Source organism: Oncorhynchus kisutch, unplaced genomic scaffold, assembly GCF_002021735.2.
Source record: "Oncorhynchus kisutch isolate 150728-3 unplaced genomic scaffold, Okis_V2 scaffold1251, whole genome shotgun sequence".
Lineage (NCBI taxonomy): Eukaryota > Metazoa > Chordata > Actinopteri > Salmoniformes > Salmonidae > Oncorhynchus > Oncorhynchus kisutch.
Genome location: NW_022263196.1, coordinates 39,968 through 58,254, shown reverse-complemented (window position 1 = coordinate 58,254; position 18,287 = coordinate 39,968). Strand labels below are relative to the sequence as shown.

General features: G+C 42.7%; 1 protein-coding gene across 1 annotated transcript in view; it reads right to left on the bottom strand.

Moving 5' to 3' along the window:
* The window catches only part of LOC109884254 (uncharacterized), a 28,918-nt gene extending 11,585 nt beyond the window's left edge, over positions 1-17,333 (bottom strand). Inside the window, exon 1 of the mRNA XM_031818088.1 lies at positions 17,118-17,333. The gene's annotated coding sequence lies outside the window, so the exon portion shown is untranslated. The remainder of the gene's footprint in view (positions 1-17,117) is intronic.
* Positions 17,334-18,287: the final 954 nt, after the last annotated feature.

Below are 18,287 nucleotides of genomic sequence, written 5' to 3'. Positions count from 1 at the left end.
ATTCACAATTTCGCAGTTTTTTTCGCTATTGGCATAATTAGGGTTGGTATCGTTGCTGAGGTCAGAGATCAATCCTTTTATGGGTGGAGGTTCACTAATTAGCGGAGGAGTGGTGACCACCTTTGATAGCTTGCACATTATTCTAAAAATTTAGAAGAAAAATGTTCCTACTTTTTTTAAAGTTTGGGTTTGGAATTCATCGGAAGCTGCCAAGACAAGTTCAATCTATTTATAGATGTTGACGAACCATCAGTACTGTACTAGTAATGTGGAAGTTGGGTGTAGATTAATTTGCAAAAGCAAATTTAATTGATTAACCAATGCCAATGATTAATCCTACCTGGGTAGGCTATCTGGGTATTAAACTTTAATTAACCTGAGAAGTTGCTTCATCTAGGTTAATATGATACGTTTAAAAGTGTCTCATTTGATTGGAAGAACATTAAGTTATGTTCAACAATTTAACTTATTAAATTGAATGAGACAATAATCCATACAATCTCCACTGATTGGATATCATAAGTGTAAACAGTAGATCAAATGTTGGGCACATTCAACACTGTGGCACTTCTCCCTAAGGCCAAAACCACATGGGATTCCCGCTGGGCGGGGCTTCTGTCAGTACTGGATTACTGAATGGTTTTGCAAAAACAAATTTGACGGATTCATCAATTTAATGATAAATCAGACCTGTATAGGCTATTTGGGAATTAAACTTTAATTAAACTTTAACCTGAGAATTTCTTCATCTAGGTTAGTTTGGAAAAAGTTTACAATGTCTTATTTAGAAAACTCATCAATTTGGATATTATTTAAAATATCTATTTCAGAATGTAAATTGCCAGATTTACACGTATTAGTTCAATTGGATAAGACATTGATATCCGTTTGGATATCATAAGTAATGACTTGAGTGTGACCTGAATAATTCTTCATGAACGAATATACTGGGAACACGTCAGCGGTCAATGATTTCACACGCTGAAATCAAATGGAACTATCCGGGGCGGGACTTCTGTTCCGCAAGGCGGAGGGAGTTCAACGTAGCACAAGAAAACAAAATAGATATTTTCTCTTGTTAGCTTTAGCATGCAAGCTAAACCCTCCTTAGTGCCTGAAAATGCAGCACATATGATTCCCTTGGCAAGGGAAAGGTTTCACTTATAACGTATTATGTTAAAACCCTTTACAGCGTTTTTTGACAATGTTTTAACCGGAACAGGCGGCAAACAATGAAATGCACCTTGGTCTACTCGTGAGAGAGACAGAGATATATATATATATATCTCCTGAATTTCAATTGGCTGGCCCTTCGTCCTCGCTCGAGAAATTAATAATGACCGGGCCTACCCGCGCCTGAAACGGGCGAGGCAGAAATAGCCCTGCATTTGGCTAAATGCTCTATTTCTCAGATTTCTATAATTAGCTATATCAGCCCTCCTACAGAAAGGTATTCGCTTACGTTACCCACTGACTACGTCAGAGCATAACACGGAGGCTGGGAATATTCAGCACACACACACACACAATAATGCTTGTCTATAACACTCCAATAATGTGTACAATAACTTGACATAATATACCATCTGTTTTTCAATTTTATACAGGCTGAATCAAAATGAAAGCCTCATTCTATCTTAGATTCCTCACAGGGGGCACCAAATATGTTGTGTCTTTGGCTATGCCGGATTAATATCTAAGACATGCTATTCTATAAAATAATTTATCCGTAATTAATATCACCTGATTGAGCTAATCATGTAAATGTAATTAACTAGAGTCGGGCACCACAAAATAATATTTATAGAGCTGTTATCTTCTCTTAGAACTCTTAGAATCACACATATACATAATTAAATCATAACTTGATTACAAATTGCCATCATAAAGGAAAACATCCCTAGCGAGCAGAACAGATATGACAGCTTGTTACACAAAGGAAAAGGGGCTGGGTTGAGTGAAAGAGCGGGAGACTGGAACAAAGGCGAAGCTGTGCTATCGTAAATACAGTATCTTATGCATTCTAAATTACCGCCCATTTGGAAAAGGAAAATGCAATAAATATTTACTCTGAGCTGCGCTTCAGTAGGTTGGTGGTAGATGGAAGACCGTGTTGCCAAACCGAGTCCTCTGTCCTTTGAAGAATGTCTCTGGTGGTCACTTGGATACGTTGTAGTAACGTCATTGTGTGGTAGATGAGATACTCTGTCTGTTCCTTCCTAACCTGCAATTGCAGCTGCGGTCGCTAACTCAACGGCTAGGAGGTATCACTTCTGTCGTGAATAAGAGTTCAAAGTTCATACCATTCGCAACCAAAGCTCATGCTGATGTTGGCTTCGTTCTGTAGTTATCTGAACCATTCTGACATAGGACCGTTATCCTACCTCATTTGAACAGGAAGTTATGTTGTCGTCAAGGCTTTATATAGGAAGGAAGAAAAGGGGTGTGTGTAATAGTTTACAATCTCTGTCTCTTCATGTGGGCGGGCCACTGAGTGAACAGTAATATCTTATGAAAACCCACATCTCACATTTTAGAAGCTAAAATCACATTTCATCCCATCACAAATAATTTCATATTCAAACATTTAAATTGAACAACAATTCCATGTCAATCTAATAACTCTGATGTGTAGACTTTCCACTGTAGAGTTTGTCATCTTATCATTGACAAGAATGTCACAGATGACAACCGAACTGACATCATATTCATTAAGTACCAACGCATATGTTCAATTGTTCGGATTACCAGAATATAGTTCATTTTCCCCGACCTACTGATGTTCCCAGAATCTCTATGTTAACCAAGTTTTTTTTTATGTAACCTCAGTAGGTTAGAGAGAGGAAAAAGGGGGGGAGAGGTATTTATGACTGTCATAAACCTATCCCCAAGGCCAACGTCATGACACCTGAAAGATTAGTGGAATCTGTGTGGGTAGCTGGACAGGTAGGATGACTGACAGTGAAGGTGAACAGGTGGTCACGTGTCAGGCTCCCCGTCCTCTATCATCTCAGGGAGAGGGATTAATCAGGCAACTGGCCGGATATATGTCCGGTTCTTCACCTGGATCTCCACTGATCTAACACGACCATCGGTTCCAGGCATGGTCTTAGTTATACGGCCCACCGGTCAGGAGGCTAGAGGCAGCTGAGGGTCCATCATCATTACTACCTGGCCAGTTTCCAGGCTGGCCATTTCTCTCCGCCATTTCCCTCTGTGCTGTAGACTTGGGGAATCGGGCCCAAAAATGGTCAGCTAAGATCTGGCTGTGTCGCCACCGGCGCCTGCCAACGAGGTTGGTATCAGTATACATGGCTTGAGGAAGTGATGCATCTCGGCGTCCCATCAGGAGCATATTCGGTGTAACCGGATCGGGGTCAGTGATGTCTGCAGAGACATATCCCAAGGGTTTGGAGTTCAGTATCCCTTCCACCTCTATCAGGAGCGTCCTCAAGACAGTTTCAGTGACAGTTTGGTCCCCTAGTACGACTCGTAAAGCCGTCTTTACAGATTTGATCTCTCGCTCCCATGTTACTCCAAAATGAGGAGCTCCTGGAGGGTTAAATTTGAATGAGATTTGTTGGTCCATCAGCTGATCCTGGAGGCTGGGTTCCATGGCTTGGAAGGCTTCCTCCAACCTGGCTTCTCCTGCCTTGAAATTCGTACCTCTGTCAGCCAGGATCTCGTAGGGTTTCCCCCGTCGGGAGATAAACCGCCGTATGGCCATGAAGAAGGCTTCCGTATCCAAACTCTCCAGTAGGTCCAGGTGGACACATCTAGTTGTCAAACACTTGAATAGAATGCCCCAGCGCTTTTCCACACGATGACCTAGCTTGATCATCAAGGGGCCAAAGCAATCTACTCCTATTGACCAGAAGTCTCCTTGGAGTCAAGGATAATTGGGTGGATAGCATCGGGGTCCAAAACTTCTGCTTGGCGCAGCCTCCCTCCGACTCTGATCACTCCAGGGATTTGATCATATTCTGGGGCGAGAGAGAAAAAAACCCACATCTCACACTTCAGGGAAGCTAACTGCTTGTGCTTACTGGAGGAGTAGTGTCTCTGCCGCGAGGGAGGTGGATATAGAAGCCACCTCATCTGTCTGGTTTGTGGCGGTGATCAGATCCGGCAGTGTTTGTGGATTGTGCTAGGTCAGGGAGAGCTGTCATTGGTTCCGTAAAGATGCTGTAGCATTGGGCGGACTTCCTTAACTCATGAGCTACAGTTGGTTGTGGAGGGCCCGCACGCCTGGGGGCTGTCGGCCACTCGTTCTCTGGTTGGGACAAGAAGTGTGGTCCCAAGCTCCAGCGATGGGGTTGAGCCAGTTCCTTAACTTCTTGTAACTACCCATCCCGGATCCGGGAGAATTGTCATCAACTGACACTAAGTAGCATAACGCAACGGACAAAAAAATCTTACTAGAAAATATTCATATTCATGAAATCACAAGTGAAATATATTCAAACACAGCTTAGCCTTTTGTTAATCACCCTGTCATCTCAGATTTTGAAAATGTGCTTTACAGCCAAAGCAAGACAAGCATTTGTGTAAGTTTATCGATAGCCTAGCATAGCATTATGCCTAGCTAGCAGCAGGCAATCTGGTCACAAAAATCAGAAAAGCAATCAAATTAAATCGTTTACCTTTGATGAGCTTCAGATGTTTTCACTCACGAGACTCCCAGTTAGATAGCAAATGTTCCTTTTTCCCGAAAAAGTATTTAGCTGAGAAAAACCAATATGGCGCATCACACTAAACACATAACAAAACTATAACAAAACTATTTCACACAAAGACATTGGGGGGAACAGAGGAATAAATACATGTAGTGTGATTAGGGAATGTAACCCAGGTGTGCAGGGAACAAGACAAAACAAATGGAACAATGAACAAATGGAGCGGCGTTGGCTAGATAGCAGGTGACGTCGACCTCTGAACGCCACCAGAACAAGGAGAGGAGCCAAATTCGTCGGAAGTTGTGACAACTATAAATGGATAACAGGCTAAATTAGACTATATATAGATAACAGGCTACATTAGATTAATAATGGATAACAGTCTACATTAGATTATATATGGATAACAGGCTACAATAGACTATATGGATAACATGCTACATTAGACTATACATGGATTACAGGCTACATTAGACTATATATAGATAACAGGTGTTGTAGAAAAGGCCCATGAAGTTGGTGGAATAATCCTTTAGTTCATTGCCATTTACTCAGCTGGGCCAGGGGCGCTTTAATTAGGTCAGGTGGAAATGTCCGTCAGATCTCAACTCCATAAAAGGAGGAAATTGCATCGCCTGATCTAGCTGCTTTCTCTTCCTTATCTCCGTCTGATCCAGAAGTTCTGTGCGTCCGTGAATCCACGTAAGTCCACCGACTCTGTTACCTTTTCATCTGAATTATCTGTGGCGATCGGGAGAGTGGGCCAATCAGTTATTGCTTATCGTTATTACCGCGGTGTGCGGCTTGGTGCGCACGCTTCAAACATATTGTGTATTGTGAATTGTCAATGATCATGGCCCTACGGATCCTCATAGGCCAATTATGCAATCGATATGGTTAATATGTAATGAAATTAATTATATGTACACATGAAAGGGTGAAATGAGAAACGTCATTGTTTGCTAAACTGGTCGACTTTGATATCAAACTAATGCGGAATATAGATTGAATAACCATTCACTGTTTGTATTCTTTTATGATTTATGAAAAATAGTTACGAGCCTAAATGACTCACGGATGATTACTATTGACTTCTGAACTGGACTGTTGAATTCCCTAAATTATGTTAATAATGAATGATATGATTTGATCTTTGATTATGAATTCGATTGGATACATGTTATTTTGTTTCCTTTCTTATGCAGCACAGACTACTCAGTAAATATACCACTTTATGGTTAAAGGAATTCCTGTCTCAGTCTCATCCATTCCTCTGTCACCTGACACGTGACCACCTGTTCACCTTCACTGTCAGTCATCCTACCTGTCCAGCTACCCACACAGATTCCACTAATCTTTCAGGTGTCATGACGTTGGCCTTGGGGATAGGTTTATGACAGTCATAAATACCTCTCCCCCCCCTTTTTCCTCTCTCTAACCTACTGAGGTTACATAAAAAAAAACTTGGTTAACATAGAGATTCTGGGAACATCAGTAGGTCGGGGAAAATGAACTATATTCTGGTAATCCGAACAATTGAACATATGCGTTGGTACTTATATATATGTATATGATGTCAGTTCGGTTGTCATCTGTGACATTCTTGTCAATGATAAGATGACAAACTCTACAGTGGAAAGTCTACACATCAGAGTTATTAGATTGACATGGAATTGTTGTTCAATTTAAATGTTTGAATATGAAATTATTTGTGATGGGATGAAATGTGATTTTAGCTTCTAAAATGTGAGATGTGGGTTTTCATAAGATATTACTGTTCACTCAGTGGCCCGCCCACATGAAGAGACAGAGATTGTAAACTATTACACACACCCCTTTTCTTCCTTCCTATATAAAGCCTTGACGACAACATAACTTCCTGTTCAAATGAGGTAGGATAACGGTCCTATGTCAGAATGGTTCAGATAACTACAGAACGAAGCCAACATCAGCATGAGCTTTGGTTGCGAATGGTATGAACTTTGAACTCTTATTCACGACAGAAGTGATACCTCCTAGCCGTTGAGTTAGCGACCGCAGCTGCAATTGCAGGTTAGGAAGGAACAGACAGAGTATCTCATCTACCACACAATGACGTTACTACAACGTATCCAAGTGACCACCAGAGACATTCTTCAAAGGACAGAGGACTCGGTTTGGCAACACGGTCTTCCATCTACCACCAACCTACTGAAGCGCAGCTCAGAGTAAATATTTATTGCATTTTCCTTTTCCAAATGGGCGGTAATTTAGAATGCATAAGATACTGTATTTACGATAGCACAGCTTCGCCTTTGTTCCAGTCTCCCGCTCTTTCACTCAACCCAGCCCCTTTTCCTTTGTGTAACAAGCTGTCATATCTGTTCTGCTCGCTAGGGATGTTTTCCTTTATGACGGCAATTTGTAATCAAGTTATGATTTAATTATGTATATGTGTGATTCTAAGAGTTCTAAGAGAAGATAACAGCTCTATAAATATTATTTTGTGGTGCCCGACTCTAGTTAATTACATTTACATGATTAGCTCAATCAGGTGATATTAATTACGGATAAATTATTTTATAGAATAGCATGTCTTAGATAATAATCCGGCATAGCCAAAGACACAACATATTTGGTGCCCCCTGTGAGGAATCTAAGATAGAATGAGGCTTTCATTTTGATTCAGCCTGTATAAAATTGAAAAACAGATGGTATATTATGTCAAGTTATTGTACACATTATTGGAGTGTTATAGACAAGCATTATTGTGTGTGTGTGTGTGCTGAATATTCCCAGCCTCCGTGTTATGCTCTGACGTAGTCAGTGGGTAACGTAAGCGAATACCTTTCTGTAGGAGGGCTGATATAGCTAATTATAGAAATCGGAGAAATAGAGCATTTAGCCAAATGCAGGGCTATTTCTGCCTCGCCCGTTTCAGGCGCGGGTAGGCCCGGTCATTATTAATTTCTCGAGCGAGGACGAAGGGCCAGCCAATTGAAATTCAGGAGATATATATATATATATCTCTGTCTCTCTCACGAGTAGACCAAGGTGCATTTCATTGTTTGCCGCCTGTTCCGGTTAAAACATTGTCAAAAAACGCTGTAAAGGGTTTTAACATAATACGTTATAAGTGAAACCTTTCCCTTGCCAAGGGAATCATATGTGCTGCATTTTCAGGCACTAAGGAGGGTTTAGCTTGCATGCTAAAGCTAACAAGAGAAAATATCTATTTTGTTTTCTTGTGCTACGTTGAACTCCCTCCGCCTTGCGGAACAGAAGTCCCGCCCCGGATAGTTCCGTTTGATTTCAGCGTGTGAAATCATTGACCGCTGACGTGTTCCCAGTATATTCGTTCATGAAGAATTATTCAGGTCACACTCAAGTCATTACTTATGATATCCAAACGGATATCAATGTCTTATCCAATTGAACTAATACGTGTAAATCTGGCAATTTACATTCTGAAATAGATATTTTAAATAATATCCAAATTGATGAGTTTTCTAAATAAGACATTGTAAACTTTTTAAGTTTAATTAAAGTTTAATTCCCAAATAGCCTATACAGGTCTGATTTATCATTAAATTGATGAATCCGTCAAATTTGTTTTTGCAAAGCCATTCAGTAATCCAGTACTGACAGAAGCCCCGCCCAGCGGGAATCCCATGTGGTTTTGGCCTTAGGGAGAAGTGCCACAGTGTTGAATGTGCCCAACATTTGATCTACTGTTTACACTTATGATATCCAATCAGTGGAGATTGTATGGATTATTGTCTCATTCAATTTAATAAGTTAAATTGTTGAACATAACTTAATGTTCTTCCAATCAAATGAGACACTTTTAAACTTATCATATTAACCTAGATGAAGCAACTTCTCAGGTTAATTAAAGTTTAATACCCAGATAGCCTACCCAGGTAGGATTAATCATTGGCATTGGTTAATCAATTAAATTTGCTTTTGCAAATTAATCTACGCCCAACTTCCACATTACTAGTACAGTACTGATGGTTCGTCAACATCTATAAATAGATTGAACTTGTCTTGGCAGCTTCCGATGAATTCCAAACCCAAACTTTTTAAAAAAGTAGGAACATTTTTCTTCTAAATTTTTAGAATAATGTGCAAGCTATCAAAGGTGGTCACCACTCCTCCGCTAATTAGTGAACCTCCACCCATAAAAGGATTGATCTCTGACCTCAGCAACGATACCAACCCTAATTATGCCAATAGCGAAAAAAACTGCGAAATTGTGAATGCTCTCCAAAATCAACCATCAACCCATCGAAATCAACAGGCTTTGTGACGGTTCTCCCCACTCTTGCACTGATGTATCGCTATAAAAATGTGACATCGGTCCAATACCACAGTGCACAGCTGAAGCATGTGCCAGACATGGCTAACATGAGGGGACAGGTGGAGAGAACTGAGCAACTATTGACAAAAGCAGGAAATGAAAACATTCTGCTAGTCGAGAAACTGCGTTTGAAATCTGAACAATTAAAAGTAATTGCAAATACTTATGACGATGAACGAGCACAAACTCTTCAACAAACTCGATTTAGCCAAAACTAAATACAATGTTGTCCACTCCGAACTAGATGAATCTGTTGAGTTATCTACAAACAGGAGCGCGCAATTTGATAACATGCAGGCAGTTTTGTTGAACGTTACTCAGAGTTCTACTCAAAATTCTGCAGACCAAAGACAATCAATTGATGAACACAATGACTAAGTTGGATGCCAAATCAGCAGAACTCATTGAAGTCGGTGACCAAATGAATGATGAGAGAACTCGGGTGATGAAGATGGAAACCTTGATTTCTAAGTAAGCGGAAGAAATCTTATCACTGAATCTCTCGCTCCGTACTCAAGACCTCTATCTGCAAACCATGACAGATAAGTTTGAGACCGAAAGGAGCAAGTGCGACACTCACGTGTCCAAAATCAGTACTCTAAGCGCTCAAGTGGACTCTGCAATGCAGCAAAATACCACCCTGAGGTACCATCTAGAGGAAATCCAGAATGGACACGCTCCACAGCGTGACTACCCATCCAAGCAACCGGAGCCCTGCACTCAAAGGAGTGAAGATGATAGGTTTCAGACATTGACTCCATCATGTGTCCCTCAGTCTTCTCCTCTCGGCCATTCGGCACTGAGTAATATGGCACCTCTTGGCCAACAAAACCAAAGCTTGGCTTCTCCTCTTGTTCTTTCGGCCCCACTTTCCCCACAGGATGAAGCCAACCCTCTCCGCCCGCTTGACGCGGAATACTTCGACAAACTCGTCAATAATTTCCCCACCTTTGACCCCATTCCAGGTCAGCCAAACGATACTGAGACGTTACTAGCTGACATAGAGGACGCGTTGGATGGCTACCCGAACGCTACGGGTTCTGACAGGGTTTACGTGTTGAAGCGAACGCCGAATAGACACGTGACAAGGTTCATTCGCCTACAACAGCAACACGTGCTAAATGACTACGCTAAACTTGCCACAGCTTTGAAATTAGAATTCAGTGGTTCTGCGACTTGCAAACATGATAGCTCACTGGCTAACACAGTCAAACAAGCTCGGAATGAACACCCACAAGCTTACTATTATAGGCTTCGTTCAGCTTTCTTTGGCCTACTCACTGAAACAGGCATGGAAGACCTGTTACCATTTAAACAAATGTTCCTGTCGAACATGTATCCTACCTTCATTACCTACTTGGGCCCTGCAGCCCATGTTGGCTTGCCTATCTTACAACTCAGAGAGCTTGCAAGCACAGCTTTTGAGGCATCAAAAGCTTGCAACGCTAAGAGCCCTGACCACTCGGTTTCGAAGTTTGATGAGGAGCACTCACTCCAGTCAGAGGGTGCATTATCAGGTATTGGAGTGTTATGAGATGACGCACAACAAAAGTTTCTACCACGAAACCATGATTCCAATATCCTCCTTGGTCGAAATAACTGTAAAGCACGTCGCCATCAAAACGACTACCGCTTCAATCGACCTGTTCAATTACCACCACATCGACGGGAGGGGTTTTGCGATAAATCTCCTGGTAGACGCTGCACTTCCCAGGAGTCACGTGTATCCCCTGTCGCAAGCGGAGACGGCAGCTATGGAGACATATGTCTCTGAATCCCTGCATCAGAAGTACATTCGGTCTTCCACTCCACCCACCTCCTCGTATCCGGGGGGGGGAGACGAGTGGAAGACCGCAAATAGTACCACCTCAGGGCATTATGAGTACCTCGTCATGCTGTACGGGTTGATGAATGCGCCATCAGTCTTTCAATCCTTTGCAGATTAGATTTTCAGGGACCTGCTTAGGCAGGGTGTAGTGGTGTATATCAATGATATTCTGATATACTCCGCTACACGCAGAGAGTATGTGTACTTGGTGGGCAGGGTACTTGAACGACTGTTGGAGCATGACCTGTACATCAAGGCTGAGAAATTCCTGTTCTTTCAGCAGGCCGTCTCCTTCCTAGGGTATCGCATTTCCACATCAGGGGTGGAGATGGAGTGACCACATTTCAGCCGTGCGTAATTGGCCGACTCCCACCACGGTAAAGGAGGTGCAGCGGTTTTTAGGGTTTGCCCATTACTACCGGAGATTTATCCAGGGTTTTGACCAGGTGGCTGCTCCCATTACCTCACTGTTGAAGGGGGGTTCTGTACGTCTTCAGTGGTCGGTTGAGGCAGACAGGGATTTTGTGCACCTAAGAGCTCTGTTTACCTCGGCTCCCGTGCTGTCCCATCCGGATCCCTCTTTGGCGTTCATAGTGGAGGTGGACACGTCTGAGGCTGGGATAGGAGCTGTGTTCTCTCAGCGCTCAGGCACGCCAGCAAAGCTTCTCGAAGAAGCTCAGTCCGGCGAAGCGGAACTATGATGTGGGGGACCAGGAGCTGTTGGCTGTGGTTAAAGCTTTGAGGGCGTGGAGACATTGGCTTGAGGGGGCTAAACACCCTTTTCTCATCTGGACTGACCACCGTAACCTGGAGTACATTCGAGCAGCGAGGAGACTGAATCCTCGTCAGGCAAGGTGGGCCATGTTCTTTACCCATTTTCTGTTTACCCTGTCCTACAGACCAGGTTCCCAGAATATGAAGGCAGACGCACTGTACCGGCTGTATGACACAGAGGAGTGGCCCATGGATCAGGCTCCCATACTTCCGGCCTCCTGACTGGTAGCGCCAGTCGTGTGGGAGCTGGACGCGGATATTGAGCAGGCATTGCGTACAGAGCCCGCTCCCCTCCAGTGTCCGGTCGGGCATCTGTACGTCCCGTCTGCTGTCCATGAACAGTTGATCTATTGGTCCCACACGGTACCCACCTCGGGTCATCTGGGGATCGGTTGGACGGTGCGCTGTCTGACTGGGAAGTACTGGTGGCCCACCTTGGTTAAGGACGTGAGGGTTACAACCCTTACTCGTTCCACAATGGCTGTGGTTGCACCTGTCGGTAGATTTCCTGATTACCGATCTTCCTCCCTCACAGGGTAACACCGTGATCCTGGTTGTTGTGGATCGTTTTTCTAAGTCCTGTCGTCTCCTCCCTTTGCCCAGTCTCCCTAAGGCCCTACAGACTGCGGAGGCCTTGTTTACACACGTCTTCCGGCACTACGGGGTGCCTGAGGATATATTGTCATATTATCTGATTGGGATCCCCAGTTCACGTCGAGGGTCTGGAAGGTGTTCATGGAATGTCTGGGGGTCTCGGTCAGCCTTACCTCAAGTTTTCATCCCAAGAGTAACGGGCAGGTGGAGAGAGTAAACCATGATGCTAGTAGGTTTCTGAGGTCCTATTGCCAGGACCGGCCGGGGGAGTGGGCAGCATTCGTGCCCTGGGCAGAGATGGCCCAGAACTCGCTCCGACACTCCTCCACTAACGTCTCCCGCTTCCAGTGCATACTGGGCTATCAACCGGTTCTGGCACCTTGGCATCAGAGCCAGAACGAGGCTCCTGAGGTGGACAACTGGTTCCTGCGCACAGAGGAAACATGGGAAGCCGGCAATGTCCACCTTCAGCGTGCCTTGCTGCACCAGAAAGTGGGCGCAGACTGTCACCACAGTGAGGCCCCGGTGTTTGCACCGGGAGACCAGGTCTAGCTCTCGACCCGAAACCTGCCCCTCCGCCTGCCCTGCCGGAAGCTGGGCCCGCGGTTTGTGGGGCCATTCAAAGTCCTGAGGAGAGTGAACGAGGTGTGTTACAGGTTACAGCTTCCCCCCGATTACCACATTAACCCCTTGTCGCGGGCCGGATTGCCCTGTGCCTCGCCCTCCGGGTCGACCCCAAGGCCAGTGTCGGCGCGCCGCTGGAGCCACGCGTCAAGGGTGGGGGGGGGGGTGTACTGTACCTGTGGCTGGAGAATTTTGTGCTTTTGCCAAATAAAAGTGTGCCTGATCACAACTTACTGTTCTCCTGCACCTGACTTCGCACCAGTAGCGCACAACCCTGCCAATAGTCTAATGTAGCCTGTTATCCATATACAGTTGAAGTCGGAAGTTTACATACACCTTAGCCAAATACATTTAAACTCAGCTTTTCACAATTCCTGACATTTAATCCTTGTAAAAATTCTCTGTCTTAGGTTAGTTAGGATAACCACTTCATTTTAAGTATGTGAAATGTCAGAATAATAGTGGAGAGAATTATTTATTTCAGTTTTAATTCCTTTCATCAAATTTCCAGTGGGTCAGAAGTTAACATACACTAAATTAGTATTTGGTAGCTTTTAAATTGTTTAACTTGGGTCAAACGTTTCGGGTAGCCTTTCACAAGCTTCCCACAATAAGTTGGGTGAATTTTCGCCCATTCCTCCTGATAGAGCTGGTGTAACCGAGTCAGGTTTTTAGGCCTCCTTGCTCGCACACGCTTTTTCATTTCTGCCAACAACTTTTCTGTTGGTTTAAGGTCAGGGCTTTGTGATGGCGACTCCAATACCTTGACTCTGTTGTCCTTAAGCCATTTTGCCACAACTTTGGAAGTATGCTTGTGGTCATTGTCAATTTGGAAGACCCATTTGCGACCAAGCTTTAACTTCCTGACTGATGTCTTGAGATGTTGCTTCAATATATCCACATCATTTTCCTCCTCATGATGCAATCTACTTTGTGAAGTGCACCAACATACGTTCATCTCTAGGAGACAGAATGCATCTCCTTCCTGAGCGGTATGACGGCTGCGTGGTCCCATGGTGTTTATACTTGCGTACTATTGGTTGTACAAATGAACGTGGTACCATTTGGCGTTTGGAAATTGCTCCCAAGGATGAATCAGACTTGTGGAGGTCTACCATTTTTTCCCCAGGTCTTGGCTGAGTTTTTTTGATTTTCCCATAATGTCAAGCTAAGAGACACTGATGTTATAGGTAGGCCTTGAAATACTTCCACAGATACACCTCAAATTGACTCAAATTATGTTAATTAGTCTATCAGAAGCTTCTAAAGCCATCACATCATTTTCTGGAATTTTCCAAGAAGTTTAACGGCACAGTCAACTTAATGTATATAAACCTCTGACCCACTGGAATTGTGATACAGTGAACTATAAGTGAAAAAATATGTCTGTAAACAATTGTTGGAAATATTACTTGTGTCATGCACGAAGTAGATGTCCTAACCGATTTGCCAAACCTATTGTTTGTTAAGAAGAAATTTGTGGAGTGGTTGAAAAACAAGTTACTGACTCCAACCTAAGTGTTTGTAAACTTCTGACTTGAACTGTACATAATATAATGTAGCCTGCTATCCATATATACACTACTGTTGAAAAAGTTTGGGGTCACATAAAATGGCCTTGTTTTTGAAGAAAAGCAACTTTTTAAAATAACATCAAATTGATCAGAAATACAATGTAGGCATTGTTAATGTTGTAAATGTCTATTGTAGCTGGAAATGGCTGATTTTTAGTGGAATATCTACATAGGAGTACAGAGGCGCATTATCAGCAACCATCATTCCTGTTTTCCAGTGGCACGTTGTGTTAGCTAATCCAAGTATATAAATTTAAAAGGCTATTTGATCATTTAAAACCCTTTTGCAATTATGTTAGCACAGCTGAAAACTGTTGTCTGATTAAAGAAGCAATAAAACTGGCCTTTGTGGCAGATGAATCAGAATTAGTTGGGTAACATAGATCATTCAGATGTCTTATCTGCATAATATGCTTATGTGATATACTTGTTGCACTTCTTCCTTCAGCTGGGGCTCCGTCACTTGGGGCCCAGAGAGGGGAGAGGTCAGAGTTGTCTTTCAGATATATCTGGTGCTATGCAGAATATCAGAAAGAGAAGAGGACAGGATGGAACGTTGTCTTCATATGTGAATGTGTCTTTACCTATTCTTAAACAATGTGGCGTGATTAATGGGGAACCAATTACTTTTCCCCACAATGTCTGTGCGCAAGTCACTCCCTCCTTTGGCATTGGGGGGAGGTGTATGGCAGTGTCTGAAACCATTGGATGTCCTCTCTGATGTTTCACTTATCCTGGGATAGTATATGACCTAGAGGCTCACTCCCCTCAGTGAGCTTGTCCAGGAGTGGTGTCAAGAAAGGGTTTTACTTGAGATGGGAGTATCTAGAGTTGACAATTGAGTTATGCCATTGGATGAGTTGGTGTTTTTGTGCTATAAAGTACCAGGAACGAGATTAGAACCTCGTCTTAGGGGCCAAACTGAACGATAATTTATAGTGAATGCTATCTGGCTACGGGATACTCCTTTCTCATTATGAAGTCTCACTTTGTGAACTGTTCCTAATATCTGTGGTTTGTTATGTCGACTAGGGGGGTGGATCTTTGCTATTAAAGATCTCAGTAGCCATAGTGTTGTCACTCAACGGTTCATGAGAAATGGTGAATCGTTGAAAGTCATTGCTATTGCAAAGCTCTTATTATTAAAGATGTAGTTTAAGTATAACTCGGACTGGTGTGGGTACCGGTGGGGGACATCTTGGATCCATCCATGTTGAGGGATTTCCATCGCCTCCATCCGGATCGCCCTGCACCTCGTCCTCCGGGGCGACCTCGAGGCCGGTGTCGGCGCGCTGCGGGAGCCGTGCGTCAGGGGGGGGGGGGGGGGGGGGTACTGTCACGAGTCCGACCGAGGGTGGTTTCCCTTCCCGGGCGGTAGTAGCACCTGTTTATGAATGATTAGTTTGTCTTTATTAGACAGCCGGCCCGCCTGGTTGTTGTGGGGGATTATTCAGTGTAACCTTCGGCTCTGTTGTAGAGGTACGTGTTAGTGCCTGGTCGTGCATTTTTCCGTTGTACATTTTCATTCCCTGTGTTTGGGGCTTTACTATTGTGAGCACCCTGTGGTGCGTTGGTGCTATTAAAGAAGCACAGCATTGCACTCTCTGTCTCCTGCGTTTGACTCCACACCCACGACACCCGGAGCATTACAGGTGTGATAAGTCTGTCTCCTTATTTGATAGTAAAGAAATTAACCACCACACCTTCTTTAGACTAGTTGAGTATCTGGAGCATCAGTATTTGTGGGTTTGATTATTTGTTATTCGTATCGCTTGCTTTTTGGTGGGTATTTCATTAAAACTGCGTTGTTGATTTTATTAAGGGCTTTTAAGTAAGCATTTCACTGTAAGGTCTACACCTGTTGTATTCAGTGCATGTGACAAATAAAATGTTATTTGATTTGATTTAATACTACTCTTAAACACAATCCACCATCACTGTGTCTCATGCTAATACTGCTCCTAAACACAACCCACCATCACTGTGTCTCATGTTAATACTACTCCTAAACACAACCCACCATCACTGTGTTTTATGTTAATGCTACTTCTAAAGCTCTTTTGAAACATCAACTCAATCACTCTTACTCTTACGGTCACTCTTACTTTAGGCCATTTTCAAAATGTCTCCACAATCTATTACTGTCAGAGCTCTTAAAATAGCAAGCACAAGTCTTTATGTGAAACATGTACAATTTACATCCCATCTTTTGTCGCACACAATATATAGGACAGTATTTGTCAAGGGTGCCAATAATTTTGGTCGTGACTGTATATCCCACAATCAGGTAAATATGTACAAATAAATTTATACACACACATACACACACACTTGACCCTGATATACTTTGACAGTGAACTTGACCCTATTGAATGGAGATCTGGGTATTACTGGCATACTCTACTGATCATGTTTTAAACATGCAACTGAATAAACTGATCTAAACTAAACACATCAAAACACAGTCCATTGTCAGTATTCACAAAGTGTATCAGAGTAGGAGAGCTGATCTGGGATCAGTTTAGCCTTTTAGATCATAATTATATGGACCGTCTGAGACACTTTATGAATACAGGCCCTGATGTTACAACCAGAACACAGTTCAAAATAAACCAACAAGTACAAAGATACAGGAAGTCATGTGATGTTTGGATAAAAACATCAAAACTAAAACTATATTTCAAGATATCGTCAAGTGTACTTACAGAGTGAAGTGAAGGGGAGAGGTCATGAACAGTTAGTCAACTTACTGTCACTGCGTGGAAACAAGAAGTAGTCTACTGTAAGTATTAGTAGAAGCAGGCGTAGCCTAAGTGCGAGTTCTGTGATTGACATGTTAAAAGTTGGAACAGCATGTCACATAAGGGATGTTACTGTATCTAAATAGAACATGGTCTAAAGTCAGAATACTGTAGTTCCATTTATTTATTTGAGGAGTGGACCTACATGTTTTACAAGAAACAAAATGTGACGCGTTCCTATCACTCTTCATCTGCTGGTACTGAAGGTTCCAGAACAGATGAAAGGGGAGTGTTCTAGACTAGAGCTCTCCCTACTGACATCTCAACATTACTGCAGCTTCCAGGCTTCATATGTTACTACTAGTCTGTTGAAAATATACAAAATAGAAGGTAAAATAACATTAAAAAAAAGTTAAATATATATAGAATAAACCAGGCATGAAGAGGCTGTTATTCAGTAATAAACAAGCATCACACAGCTACTCTGAATGTACTGGATTGTGAACAATATGATGTGCTGCCTCTGAATTACAGCAAGACCCTACAGTTAGCTAGTGAGCTAGCTAACTTTTATCTATCAACGTTAGCTAGCTAGAAGCAACAGACAACAGCAAGCTGCTCTGAATTTCCAGTGTGTGCTTGTGTAAAAGAGATGTCTTCAGCTCACTGATCTTCAGAACAACAGACGCAAAGTGAACCCTGACATCCATATAACTAAGTCGGTCCTTTTTTTTGTGCATTTTCATAATTAAAAAAATAGAATATTTTCTTAAATAAAAACAAATGCATTGTTGGTTAAGGGCTTGTCAGTAACCATTTCACAGTAAGGTCTACACCTGTTGTATTCAGCGCATGTGACAAATACAATTAGATTTGATTTGTGTGTTTAGGTACTGGACATCGCTCCCTCTGACACTGGGTTTCTGAACCTCTAAATGTCTGAGCCGTTTGGGGGGGGGGGGGTTCTACTAGCTGACATATGGAATTGTTTTAAGGTGGTCATACCATGGATCATTTAGCTATTTGATTTTGAATTATAGTATCCCTTTAGGTTAAAAAAATGTAATACTGAAACATGATTTGATAAAATATTGAATTTGGCCTTTACTGCTATAGACAATACAAACGCATTGA